The 12,542-nt window shown below is 38.5% G+C and overlaps 2 protein-coding genes across 4 annotated transcripts in view; both read right to left on the bottom strand.

Moving 5' to 3' along the window:
* LOC114662175 (prelamin-A/C-like) overlaps positions 1-2,549 on the bottom strand; it is a 264,345-nt gene extending 261,796 nt beyond the window's left edge. For 2 of the 3 annotated variants that reach the window (XM_051930055.1, XM_051930050.1), the window contains exon 1: positions 2,422-2,546. The gene's annotated coding sequence lies outside the window, so the exon portion shown is untranslated. Of the gene's footprint in view, positions 1-2,421 lie in introns of all 3 variants that reach the window. The other variant, XM_051930054.1, reaches the window with a different exon arrangement.
* itpr2 (inositol 1,4,5-trisphosphate receptor, type 2) overlaps positions 1-12,542 on the bottom strand; it is a 1,448,083-nt gene that overhangs the window by 414,416 nt on the left and 1,021,125 nt on the right. The gene's annotated exons all lie outside the window — the stretch shown is intronic.

Genomic DNA, 12,542 nt, shown 5'->3' with positions numbered 1-12,542 from the left:
CTCATACCAGATCACTTTTAAGTCACCAGCTAACACCAGCTAATGGATACTTAAAGCTAGAACACCCAGAGAAAAAACCATTATGACATGGGTGAAAGTGCAAATACTACACAGACTATGAATGAGCCAGGAATTATGTCTAGGTGTCCACCTGGAGCCAGGAAACAGCAACACTAACTGCTATACCTCTGTGTTAACCTATATTGTAACATAACATAATACTCTCAAATCTTACTTGGTTCTATTCAGTGTCAGCAAAACCTGAGCCTGTCGCCACAGCATTGAAGGCAAGGTAGCAAGCATCCCTGTATGGGTTGCCAGTTCATCATAAGGCCCATTCAAATGGGACCAACCCCAGAATTGACAACTAACCTGACACAATAGGAAAACTGAAGATTTCAGAAAGAAACTCACATAGACACTTGGAAAATGTATAGACTCCATACAGAGAAAAACTGGGTGTGGGATTTAAAACAACAGCATTGCATCCATGAGGCAGCAGTATTAACATCTGTGGAAACTTTACAGAAGTCTAGTTATATATATTTATAGGTGGCAATTGAGCTGAATGTCAGTAACACTGGAGTAAGACGGATTTGATCTTTTTGAGATATTTCCCTCAGCTGCCTTGTGATATTTATATGAAATGTCTGATTCTGACCTCAGGAGTTAAGGTAACGTAAATGTTGGACTAATTCGATCATAATATCAGAAAGTGGCAATGTGTTAATATTAGACATGCATATAAGAATTTCACTGTACTCTGCAAACATGACAATAAATTTTAACTTGAATTTAATGTTTTCAATGTGACTCTTTTCTGAGGATGGTCAATACCTCATTTTATCCTCTTTACATGTTTCATTTCAGAATATTCACATTTGCAGAATTAACAGTAAATTGTTCAAATGTGTAAATATCCAGTGAATAATTCACACCCTTAAATTTGCTTTTGGAGTTTCCATGTTAACAACAAATAAGGCAAAGCCAAGGGAAACAAATTCACATTCTAAAAATATGTAACTTATTATATTCACTCAGGAGATATACACAAGCAGAAAAATGTTTAGTATCACTTCAAGAAAATAAACATTCAGGGCAACAGAGTCCGTCTTTGGAAACTATTTCTCAACGTTTATGAGATCTTTCCATTAATATTAATAATGATATCAGGGACCTTCGGCTAATAGCCTGTTCCCCCAAACAGCAAATGATGCAGCTACAATTCAATATAGTTCAAGAAGGAGAGTTCTGAGAAGGCAAAATGTGGTTCTTCCCAGGAATTAAAATATTACATAACAGAGCTGAGAGTTAATGTACTGTATACATGAATACTTCTTTGTCATTAGGGTGTAACTAGTCCAAGCAGTATCAATGGAGCCACCATGAGATACTTGCAAACAAACACCTATGCACTCTGAACTCCTATCTGTGAGGTTGCCCACATACAGTATGTGCAGAAAGATCAATGGATTCAGCTTACAAGCATTAAGCAAAGTTATAAAACCTCCCTACACATGGCACTTCAGCCAAGCATCCAACGGGCATCAAAATGATATAAAGCAGTAACAACTTCTGGACATTAAATTAATATTTTATAAGGTGCCTTTCACATTAACTACCACTACAGTGAACTTAAAATGTAAGCAACATTTCTACAGAATGCAATCCATTAGTGATCTCATTGATTAGATTTTAACTACTGCTTTTACATAGGTGGAAAGCAATTTCTAACTGGAATTGTGCTAACTGCCTACTTGGAGCTGAATCATAGCAATGACAAATAGCCAGAAATAAAATTTTCATTTTGTTTTCAGGTGCATCCTTTCACTTGCATAGATAGTACTTTATTTGTAATTTAATGTGACAATTCAAAATAACATCAGTAGCACACTTGAATATTACTGTATATTTCAACGGCTTAATAATACCAAATCTTAAAATAAGTAAAGAATACAATGTATTACATGAAAACTATTGTATGGTCATTTCTTAAGATTTCAGTGTTAATTCGTAGCATATTACTGAAAACGACTAAAACGGAAATGTCTGAAAATGTGTAAAATGGGAGTGAAGTTTCTTCACAGTTTTAAAAATGAGCAAAACTGAATAACCTCACATTCATGTATACTGCTCTACGCGTGCAACAAGTAAGCTTCCTTGAATTTATGTAATGTGTGTTCAGAGTCACGTATCTATAAATTAATAATGTATGTCTGACACTACACTGCAGTCTTCAGAGGTATGTACCTCTTATATACGTTGCCAGCAGCTTTTAATTTCGGCTCGCAACCGCCTTAGCTTGGCCTAAAGCTCACTTTTACCTGAGATTATCACAATGACGATTGCACTCAAAGATGCCCTCTGCCAACTGAACACACTTACTATAAAATGCAAAAATGCCACTGTTGTAGCACTCACTCGTATACCTGATCCCGACGTAAGAAATAAATCAAAAAGTTAAAGGTTTGTCAGCGCTTAGCACACGTTGCCCGTCGCTTCTCATCACCTACAGTCCCGATCTCCTCGTCTTTTCACAGCTGCCACTTTTGTTGACGGTTGCTTGGGTAACGATTGGAGCTAGTCCCGCCACTGTGGGCGGAATATTCCACGAGAACCTGTCACTCAACGTCCATTGCTGCAGTGCCTTACGGACTGCAAAGATAAAGAATTATGTTGTATCTTTCATTTCATGTTATATAAAGAAAGTCGAGTATTACGCTCGCAGACACTCTGTATTAAGAGTACCACACTGAAGATTTTGAGGTGCCATAATCTGAAGGATCTGTGCAGATTTCGCTTGCTTGCCGCTGACGTCACATAAACGGCTAACTTTCGAAGAACAAGTATAGCAAAAGAGAAAGAGAGAAAGAATAAGAAACGTTAAGTGAAGTATTCCTCAGCATTCGCCACATATTACATATTAATCAGATCTGTGAATCAAATACCATATACTGTAATGTAACGGAGGTCGCATTTCCTCGGCTGTTCAGCTACAGTTCTACTGCGGGCCTTTACTTACCAGGTGAAAAGCCGTTCTATTGCCGCTGATCTTGGTTGCGGAGTGGTATGTTTTTAAAGATAACTAATCACTTTGGTCTTTTATTCTAATAGTAAAATTGGAACCTCTTAAAACAGAATATTCATCCCACTATTCTCAGTTTTAACATTAAAAGTTAAATGTATAATGCTATATGTCTAGAGCCGTTTGGGCAAATTACAGTCCCCAAAAGAATATGTCAAACCATATATGGACGTGACGGCAGTCAATCGTTGGGCGCTCGCATTCATGGCTCTCCAAACCAAAGTAAGAGGAGAGTAAGGATTTGGGCCATCTGAAAGGTTACTTTCTGGGTAAGCCAGGAGCAAGACAGAAGCCTCTATAAAGAAGGACAACTTATTTATTATTATTCTCATTTTCTATTCTGGTTGTTTTTTTCTAATGTTTCTAGAACTGGATATAGCTGGCTTACAGTATTGATTGCGTTAAACAGATAAAGTTGATGACTATAACGTTATTTTATTTATTTTTTTACCAATTACAGTATAAGGAAGCTCTACATAAACATAAAACCAAAGGAGAAACAATACAGGTAGAAATTTCACGAAAAAAGAGCATCGTCATTAATTACTTCCGGAGGTAACGAATTCAACATTTTTGTAACCAAATTATGTTTTGGGAATAATGTAAAAATGCCTTTGCTTTAGTATTTACCCAACCTCGTATTGAAGAAGTGTCGAAAGAGGTATTCTTAGACTATTCCTATTTCTGAATATGAACTTTACCCGAAATAACTGTAAAAATGTACAACATAAATATTTACTCTTACTCAATACAACAAAATGTCAAAATCTTTAAACTCAGAATGCACCTTTAGGTCATTAAAAGCAAAACGTTGCAGATCTTTCCGAAACAATTTTGAAAACACAACGAACAAAATGATCCCCTTCAGCAGTACAAATAATAATAATAATAATAACTTATAAAACACTAATTTAATTGGATAAAATTTATGATGCTTTCAAATGGTCTCTTGAACCTTATTTGTAATACAAAACCTATCAGGATTGTCCAAAAGAATTTCTAAAGTACATAATCAAATATTGTATTAAAAATACACGGATGAACTGCGGTTTACAAGCATTCCTTAAGCATTATTACATTTCTTATCCTTCATCCCCATCAGAACCGGCCTTAGGGCGAAGTGAACAAAGCGACCGCTTCGGGCCCACAGCTGGAGGGGGCTCACTGCGCCCAAGGTTTTTTTTTTCCTGTGGTACGACGCTGCTGCGGAGGGCCCAATGGAGCAACAGATTCCTTCACTCCAACCTCTATTACTAATTTTTTTATATATATAATTCATGGCAACATATTCCATCACTTAATTACTCCACGTGGACATCTCCACTTGGCACTCCGATCTTCATTACGCTTCACTCAGGCCTGCGCGCCTGTTGCCGCCTCCACGGCTCATCTGTGCCTCTGTCCTCAGTAGGCGGCCACTTACGCTTCAGTCAGGGCCGCTCCGCCGCACTGCATTCTCGACAGAGCATAAAAGGGGCCCTTCTCTTCGTAAAGCCATCACTTTCCTTCATATCAATATATTGCCATTTTGTTAGAAAGAATGTCTTGTAGATAGTAGTTAGGCCTTGCCGAATTTCCACAGTTTGAAATTATTGTATTCCAAATATCTTCAGTTCCACCGCCAAAGAAATATAAATCAGGTGCTCAAAAACGTAAAGAAAAAGCAGCGAAAGATGAATTCTTCGCTACCCAAAAAGGCGCTTTGCAACGCTTCCTAACGAAAATGGTTAGCTCTAGCAGCAGCAGCAGCACTAGCTCCAGGACTGAACTTCCATTAGTCGAAGATACTGCAACGCCGTCCAAGCCCCACAAACCTGTATCCGACTCCTAGGAGTCAGTAGCCGATGACGTTAAGAATGACATGGACATGGGTTTTTCATCAGGTTCAGCAATGTTGCCAGCCGTTTCGGTTTCTAACCAGAAAGATGAAGATCACGATGAGGCTGATAATGATTTTGATTCCTTTAGTTGGGGAGATCCAGGTTTGTGGGGTGCAGCAATCACTGACAAGGAACGTGTCTTCCTAGTCCAAGAGGGGCCCTTTCGCGAAACCGGGATTCAATATCCGACGAATGATGATGGGCGCCATTTTTTTGATTCCTTTTATTCCCGAAAATTACCAAATGGGGACTTTGTTGACAGGCCCTGGCTTGTTTACTCAAAGAACAAAAATACAGTTTTTTGTTTCTGCTGCAAGTTATTCTCGAATATCCATATCAAATTGACTACTGATGGTTGCGGTGATTGGAGAAATTTGTCCCGAGACGTGTGCAGTCACGAAATATCTGCCAACCATATACGTGCCTTTAAGGATTGGTTAGAACTTCAAAATCGCTTGAAGGCAGGATGTACCATTGATAAGTGTGCACAAGAACTTCTGCTAAGAGAAATTGAGCATTGGCGCAATGTATTAACAAGAATTATTGCTATTATTCAGTTTCTGGGTGAAAGAAACCTGGCATTTCGAGGTTCTAGCGATCGTATATTTGCCCCGCATAATGGCAATTTTCTTGGGTTAGTGGAATTGTTAGCCAGATTTGATCTGTTCATGCAAGAGCATGTTCGAAGGATTACAGACAATGAAATCCACGATCATTATCTGGGCAAAAACGTGCAAAATGAAATAATTCAGTTGATGGGTAATGCTATGTTAGAAAAAATAATTTCCCATATTCATAAGGCCAAGTATTTCTCAGTCATTCTTGACTGCACTCCTGATATAAGCCATGAAGAGCAGATGACAATGATAATAAGTATCGTTCATATTGATGGGTCCTCAGTGGAAGTTCGAGAATATTTTGTAGGGTACATAGCCGCTGATGATAGCACTGGCTCCAGTCTCACAGACCAATGCTTACGGATGCTCTCAGAGTTGAAATTGGACCTAGGTAACTGTAGGGGATGGGGATATGATAACGGTTCTAATATGAAAGGCAAACACAGTGGCGTTCAAAAACGAATACTGGATAAAAATCCACGAGCATTCTACATCCCATGCGGTTGTCATAGCCTTAATTTGCTTGTTGGAGACATGGCTAAATCGTCACCAACTGCCATGTCGCTTTTTGGAACGTTATATCAGATCTATTTGCTGTTTAGTGCTTCTACAGTACGCTGGCAGATTCTGGAGAAGCACATCAATAATTTCATTCTGAAGCGCATTTGTGACACTAGATGGGAATGCAGGATTGAGAGTGTTAAAGCTGTCAGATTCCAAATAGGCTCTGTGTATGACACGCTGGTAGATATTTCTGAAGATTCTAAAGATCCTAAGGCTAGAATTGAAGCCGCTGCATTAGCCAAGCAGCTGAAAATTTTTCCATTTCTTGTTTCCTTAGCAATTTGGTACGACATTCTTTCACAGATCAATGTAGCCAGCAAAATTTTGCAAAATGAAAAAATGCACTATGATGTTGCTCTCAAATGCATCAACAGTGTCTCTGACTATTTGGTTTCGTACAGAGAAAATGGACTAGAATTAGCAGAAGCTACAGCCAGAGAGCTCGCTAATGAATTGGAGATGCCTTCCGAGGATGTCGCATTTCCTGCAGTAACCAGTTTACGCAGGAGACAAATAAAGCGCCATTTTGATTATGAAGTCCGGGATGAGTTAATAACTGATCCAAAAGAAAAGTTTTGCACATAATTCTTTCTTGTCCTTCTGGATCAAGCAATCATGTCCATGAATGACAGGTTTGACCAAATGAAACAGCATTTCGACAATTTTGGAGTTCTGCACAATTATCAGTTAATATCATCCATGGATGATAATACCTTGATGAAATACTCTATGGACTTGAAAATTGCATTAACTGACTCGAAGAATAATGAATCAGACATTGATCCACACGCACTATGCAGTGAAATTCGCATGTTTGCCAATTTAGTTCCTAGCAACTCAAAGGCCATGCAAGCACTGGAATATCTGTATGAGAAGGAGTTGGCAACTGCCATGCCTAATGTTACTGTGGCTCTCAGAATAGTATTGACTGTGCCTATAACAGTATCTTCGGCGGAGAGTTTTTCAAAACTCAAGCTTATCAAAAATTACTTGCGAAGCTCCATGAGCCACAAACGTCTGAATAGTCTGGCATTGATTTCAATTGAGCAAGAGATAGTCGAATCTCTTGATTATTCTAAACTTATTCATGAGTTTGCCAGTGCCAAGGTTCGAAAAGTGTCTTTTGTGTGAAACAGATTTCAATATCTGCTGGTAAGTTATTTTATACGGAAATCTGAATATCTCGAAAGTATGAAAACAAGCTTTAAAACCGAATAAAAATGTAAAAACAAAATAATGTGGATCTTTTCTTCATAAAATAAAAAAAATATATAAAAAGCAAAAAAAAAAGTGCTTGGCCTAGCTATTTACCTCCACGTGCTGCCTGGTGGAAACAGCAAAAGCTGGCTAAAATGTAGCTTTATCTGTTAATGTATCATCACTAAAGACATTTATGCGGGCCCACTCCGACCTCCATCACTCATACCCTTCACTCAGGGCCTTGTACGACAGTCTGCACTGACAGCCTGCAAATTTGGCTCCTGTCAGTGTGTTACGGTTACGGTTGTCAGTGTCAAACAGAAATCGTCAAAAAGTGATGGTTGTAGATGCCGGTGTTCTGATGATTTGTCCTACTTTGTCGAAGTATCCTACCGTAGTTTATTTCGACAGATGTATCTATCGATTGGTGCTACCTTATCGAAACATTCTACCTTTATAATGCATATGGGTAGATCATCTCGATGGGGTAAATAACACTAACTAAACATCTTACCTTTATTATACACATGGGTAGATCATCTCGATGGGGTAAATAACACTAACTAAACATCCTACCTATATAATGCATATGGGTAGATCATCTCAATGGGGTAAATAACACTAACTAAACATACTACCTTTATTATACACATGGGTAGATCATCTCGATGGGGTAAATAACACTAACTAAACATCCTACCTTTATTATACACATGGGTAGATCATCTCGATGGGGTAAATAACACTAACTAAACATCCTACCTTTATAATGCACATGGGTAGATCATCTCGATGGGGTAAATAACACTAACTAAACAGCTTACCTTTATAATGCATATGAGTAGATCATCTCAATGGAGTAAATAACACTAACTAAACATCCTACCTTTATAATGCATATGGGTAGATCATCTCGATGGGGTAAATAACACTTACTAAACATCCTACCTTTATAATGTACATGGGTACATCAGTAACACATTTCCAAGGACTGAAATATGCTGCAAAGCTGACACATTATATACAGTATAGTATAACAAAATAAACAACAACTGTATTACATACAACATTATAAAGTATGTGTAATATTTTCTATTGAATATATTAAGTGAAACTTTTAAGGTCCATAAAGCACCTTATTTGAGGGCATTTCAAATAAAACAATAGCACATCATAGGAAGAATAGAAAGGCTTTAATTTACATACATTTGTGAACAATAAAACACTCCAACAACAAAGACCAAAGAACAATACTTATTTATCTATACATTTTTTACAAACATATGCTATTTCAATTTTTTCATTGTATTTTGCACATTCAAAATGTGCCCAGTGACTGCACATATCACACTGCACCTGAAAAATAAAACATAACGATTAGTCTGAACATGGAAACAGTAATAATAGTGACTGATTCAATTAACTATTTCTTCCGATGCAGCCAAGCAGGTGTAGAAGCAGTTAATATGTTACTTGTTAAGTTATATTACTAGACCCCAAGAACAAAATTATGAAGAGTGAAAATGAGCATAGTAGGATATTATATTATTGTGGATGGTACATGTTGAAATATTGTTACCATTTCAATTGTGCTTTTGTTGGGATCATCTTCCAGCTTGGAACAAACCAAGCAATAATCTTCTGCATTGCCTATAATCACAGTTGTTCTCATTAGTATAACAAGCTTTAACATCAGTCATTTGATTAATTTTCAGTATTTTGAAAAAGCAATAGTAGTGTTAGGTGTAACATACTGCTGTTATTCAAAATAAGAAAATAATCTTCACTCAATATTTAATTTCCTTTCAATTATTTTATTGCTAGTATGCTAATATTTGCGGCTTCTGACAAAATAATTCATTATTCATAATATATAATAATATAAATTTACACACAGAGCTGTAAGTAAACACTCACCGGCAAGTCAACTGGAACCTCTGAGGGGAACACTGCTTCTCTCCCATACATAAGTAGAAATGGGGAGTGCTTTGTTGTAGTGTGAATTTTGGACCTCAATGAAAAAAGTGTGGCGCAAACAGTTTATTTATTACACATTATGTCAACAAAAGCAACATATTACTTGGCATGAATGGTATATACACCGTATATGTTACACCCATCCGTTTATTGTAAGTCGTAGCATTAAACTTATAACGTTATACCCTGTCATCAGTTAAAAATACCTATGCAGTAAACTGTAATAAATCCATTAATGTAGTAAGGCTAAGAAAAGCATACATATTACTGAAATACAGTAACACTTAACTCAAACTTCAACACTAGGTAGGACAGACCGACAAGCAGTTGGTAAGCTTCGAGAAAAGTTGCGTAATTTTGGTCTGCGCATGCGTAGTATCAGTACGTAGATCAATTCGATGGGTAGAATGTTTCGTTAGAACACCTGTTAAATGCATTTCTGCAGCTCAGAATGCAGGAAATTGCTTGGCGGCCGGAGCTCTGCCCCGGACTCCCTAGCTGCAGGGGTCGGGCCCCTCGGTATCAGTTTGCTTCAGGCCTGAAATTGTCTAGGGCCGGCTCTGTCCCCATTCACACTGTCCAAAACGTTGCTGTCCATAGCTGTGCAGAGCCGCTAAGCTACACTTCACTGTCGGATATTCAGAGCGCATTGTGAGCCACAGCAGTTACAGCATCACAGTTTGCACTTCAGCGAAGTCCAGCGCCTCATAGTCTGTTCAGCATTAGCAAGGACAGTACTAGTGACTGTGACGTTTGTGATTGCTTAGGGGAAGGAAGACATCCCAGTTTCAGAAGTATGCTTTTTATATAATTTCACGCACTTCCAAACAAGCATCACATCACATTGCTACTGAACACATAGGTTGTGTATGAAATTAGTATGTTTACAATGAAACTTGGCAATGCAAATTAAACTATTTTAAACTTGAATAATGATATTAACATTTACGTATGCAAAGGCACAAATTTAGAACCGTAATGTACTTAGATTTACGTCTGCTATACATTGCCATGCAGCCTGTCTCGCATTCTAAGGATTGATTTTTGCTTGTGTGTGTTACTATTATGATTTCCTGATCAACTGGTGATACTGTCCTTCTATTCCATGAAAATTAGATAAAGTTTTAAACTTTTAAAAGTTGTGCTGTAATACAGAATGGATCATATCCGCTTCAAAGTCGCGGGTGCTCAATCAGTATATTTAAAAGTCAAATACCATTGACTCACTTATCACGAAATCTCCTGAACCATGAGGACTTGGGACTTGAAATTTGGGAATGTAGGTTATTCTTGGCCCATGCGTGCTTGCTATGAAACGGTTTTAAAAATTTCGTGGTCCAAGCGCGACATTTCTTATAGTTTTTTAGACCCGTTTGTATGTCTGTCCGCTTTTCACGACAGAACTACTTAAAGGATTTAGATCGGGTTTTTTCTATAATTCGCTTGAACATTCTGTTGATTTTGTGACTTTCTCATCGCGCTAAGTATCATAGTTCGCTTACGGCACCGATTTATTAGTGCAAATCTGAGAGAGACTCATTGGGCTGCGGGGAGGGGGGCGGGGCCCTCCTCACTCACGCGTTTGCCTCGGGGCGTCACCTTAACTCAGCTTAGTTTGCGAACGAGAGAACTACTTAACGGATTTAGATCTTTTTTTCTATAATTTGCTCGAACATTACAGTTGATTTTGCGATTTCTCTCATTGCGCTAATAATCATAGTTCACTTGCAGGAGCGATATATTGGCGCTATTCCGAGACAGAGGCTGCGGGCCGAGGGGAGGGGGAAGAGTGACGTCAGGAGTAGAGAGCTGGGCAGAGCCCTCCTCACTGTCCTGTTTCACTAATACGCGGGCGAAGCTGCGGGGTATGGCTAGTCTCAATATAATGGCACTCTCCTCTGTGCTTTTTGAACTTTGATTGTAAATTTGCTAAACCTGTCCTGAATTAAGGAGAAACACTTTGCGCTTATGGAACTGATTGATGATTGACTGTAAAATGAGGCTTATGCAACTAATTAATCGAAAACCCAAAGTGGCATGGAGTACAGTAGTGACTAATATAATGAAGGAAACTTTTTTAGTGAAGAAACAGTTGAAGGTCATGCATGGACTTTGATCTTTGGCTTGTTGGTTAATTGACTTGTATATTGTCCACTACACTACCATTAGAACTAGCCTAGTTCTATTTCTTAGTTGATACAGTACATCATACTCTAGTATTTGAAGACTGAGGTAGCAGCTAATTATGTAACGACACCTCATATCTGAAGTAAGTTCTTAAACTCCCTTTCAGTCTATTTTGGGGAGAGATGGAAGCCAGGCTGTGATTGTTAAGAAATAGTAAAGTTGATCTATCCAAAAACTGAGCATCGAGATGTTATGTAGTGGTTAGAATACCTGCCGTTAGATTAATAATTATAGGTTCAATTCACAACCATGATGCATTTGTTTTCTGAAATATTTGTCATTGTCTGTATTATCAATTGGGCGGCACGGTGGCGCAGTGGGTAGGGCTGCTGCCTCGCAGTTGGGAGACCTGGGTTCGCTTCCCGGGTCCTCCCTGCGTGGAGTTTGCATGTTCTCCCCGTGTCTGCGTGGGTTTCCTCCCACAGTCCAAAGACATGCAGGTTAGGTGGATTGGCAATTCTAAATTGTGCTTGGTGGGTGTGTTTGTGTGTGTCCTGCGGTGGGTTGGCACCCTGCCCAGGATTGGTTCCTGCCTTGTGCCCTGTGTTGGCTGGGATTGGCTCCAGCAGACCCCCGTGACCCTGTGTTTGGATTCAGCGGGTTGGAAAATGGATGGATGGATGTATTATCAATGGGTGAGGCCATATTTTCCCAGGAACTGCCTACTGTTATTGGGGGAGCAGCTATGAGGTGTCAATCTGAAAACATCATTGTAATCCATTGGCAATATGTGAATAAAAAGTAACTTTTATCTTTTAAATTTTATACAGTGATCCTAGGCCATTTTTATTGTAAACTGAGAAATAGCATTGCTGTATGCTGTACTACTGTAGAAAAGACAATACATTATACTTGATGAAAAAAATGTATTTGGTATTTCCACATCTGGATGGATGGTACAGAGGTACGTTCTAGTGGTTTCTGAATGATTCGTATGATGCCATTCTGCTATTCTAGGTTCCAATCCATTCTGAGATTGTTCAAATCCAAGAGGAGTTAGTTAATGAGTGGAGGAGCAGTGGAGATTGAAAT

The sequence above is a fragment of the Erpetoichthys calabaricus genome, chromosome 1 (genome assembly GCF_900747795.2).
Source record: "Erpetoichthys calabaricus chromosome 1, fErpCal1.3, whole genome shotgun sequence".
NCBI classification, from domain to species: domain Eukaryota; kingdom Metazoa; phylum Chordata; class Cladistia; order Polypteriformes; family Polypteridae; genus Erpetoichthys; species Erpetoichthys calabaricus.
Note: the sequence above shows the minus strand (reverse complement) of the source record. Positions and strands in the feature narration are given on the sequence as shown.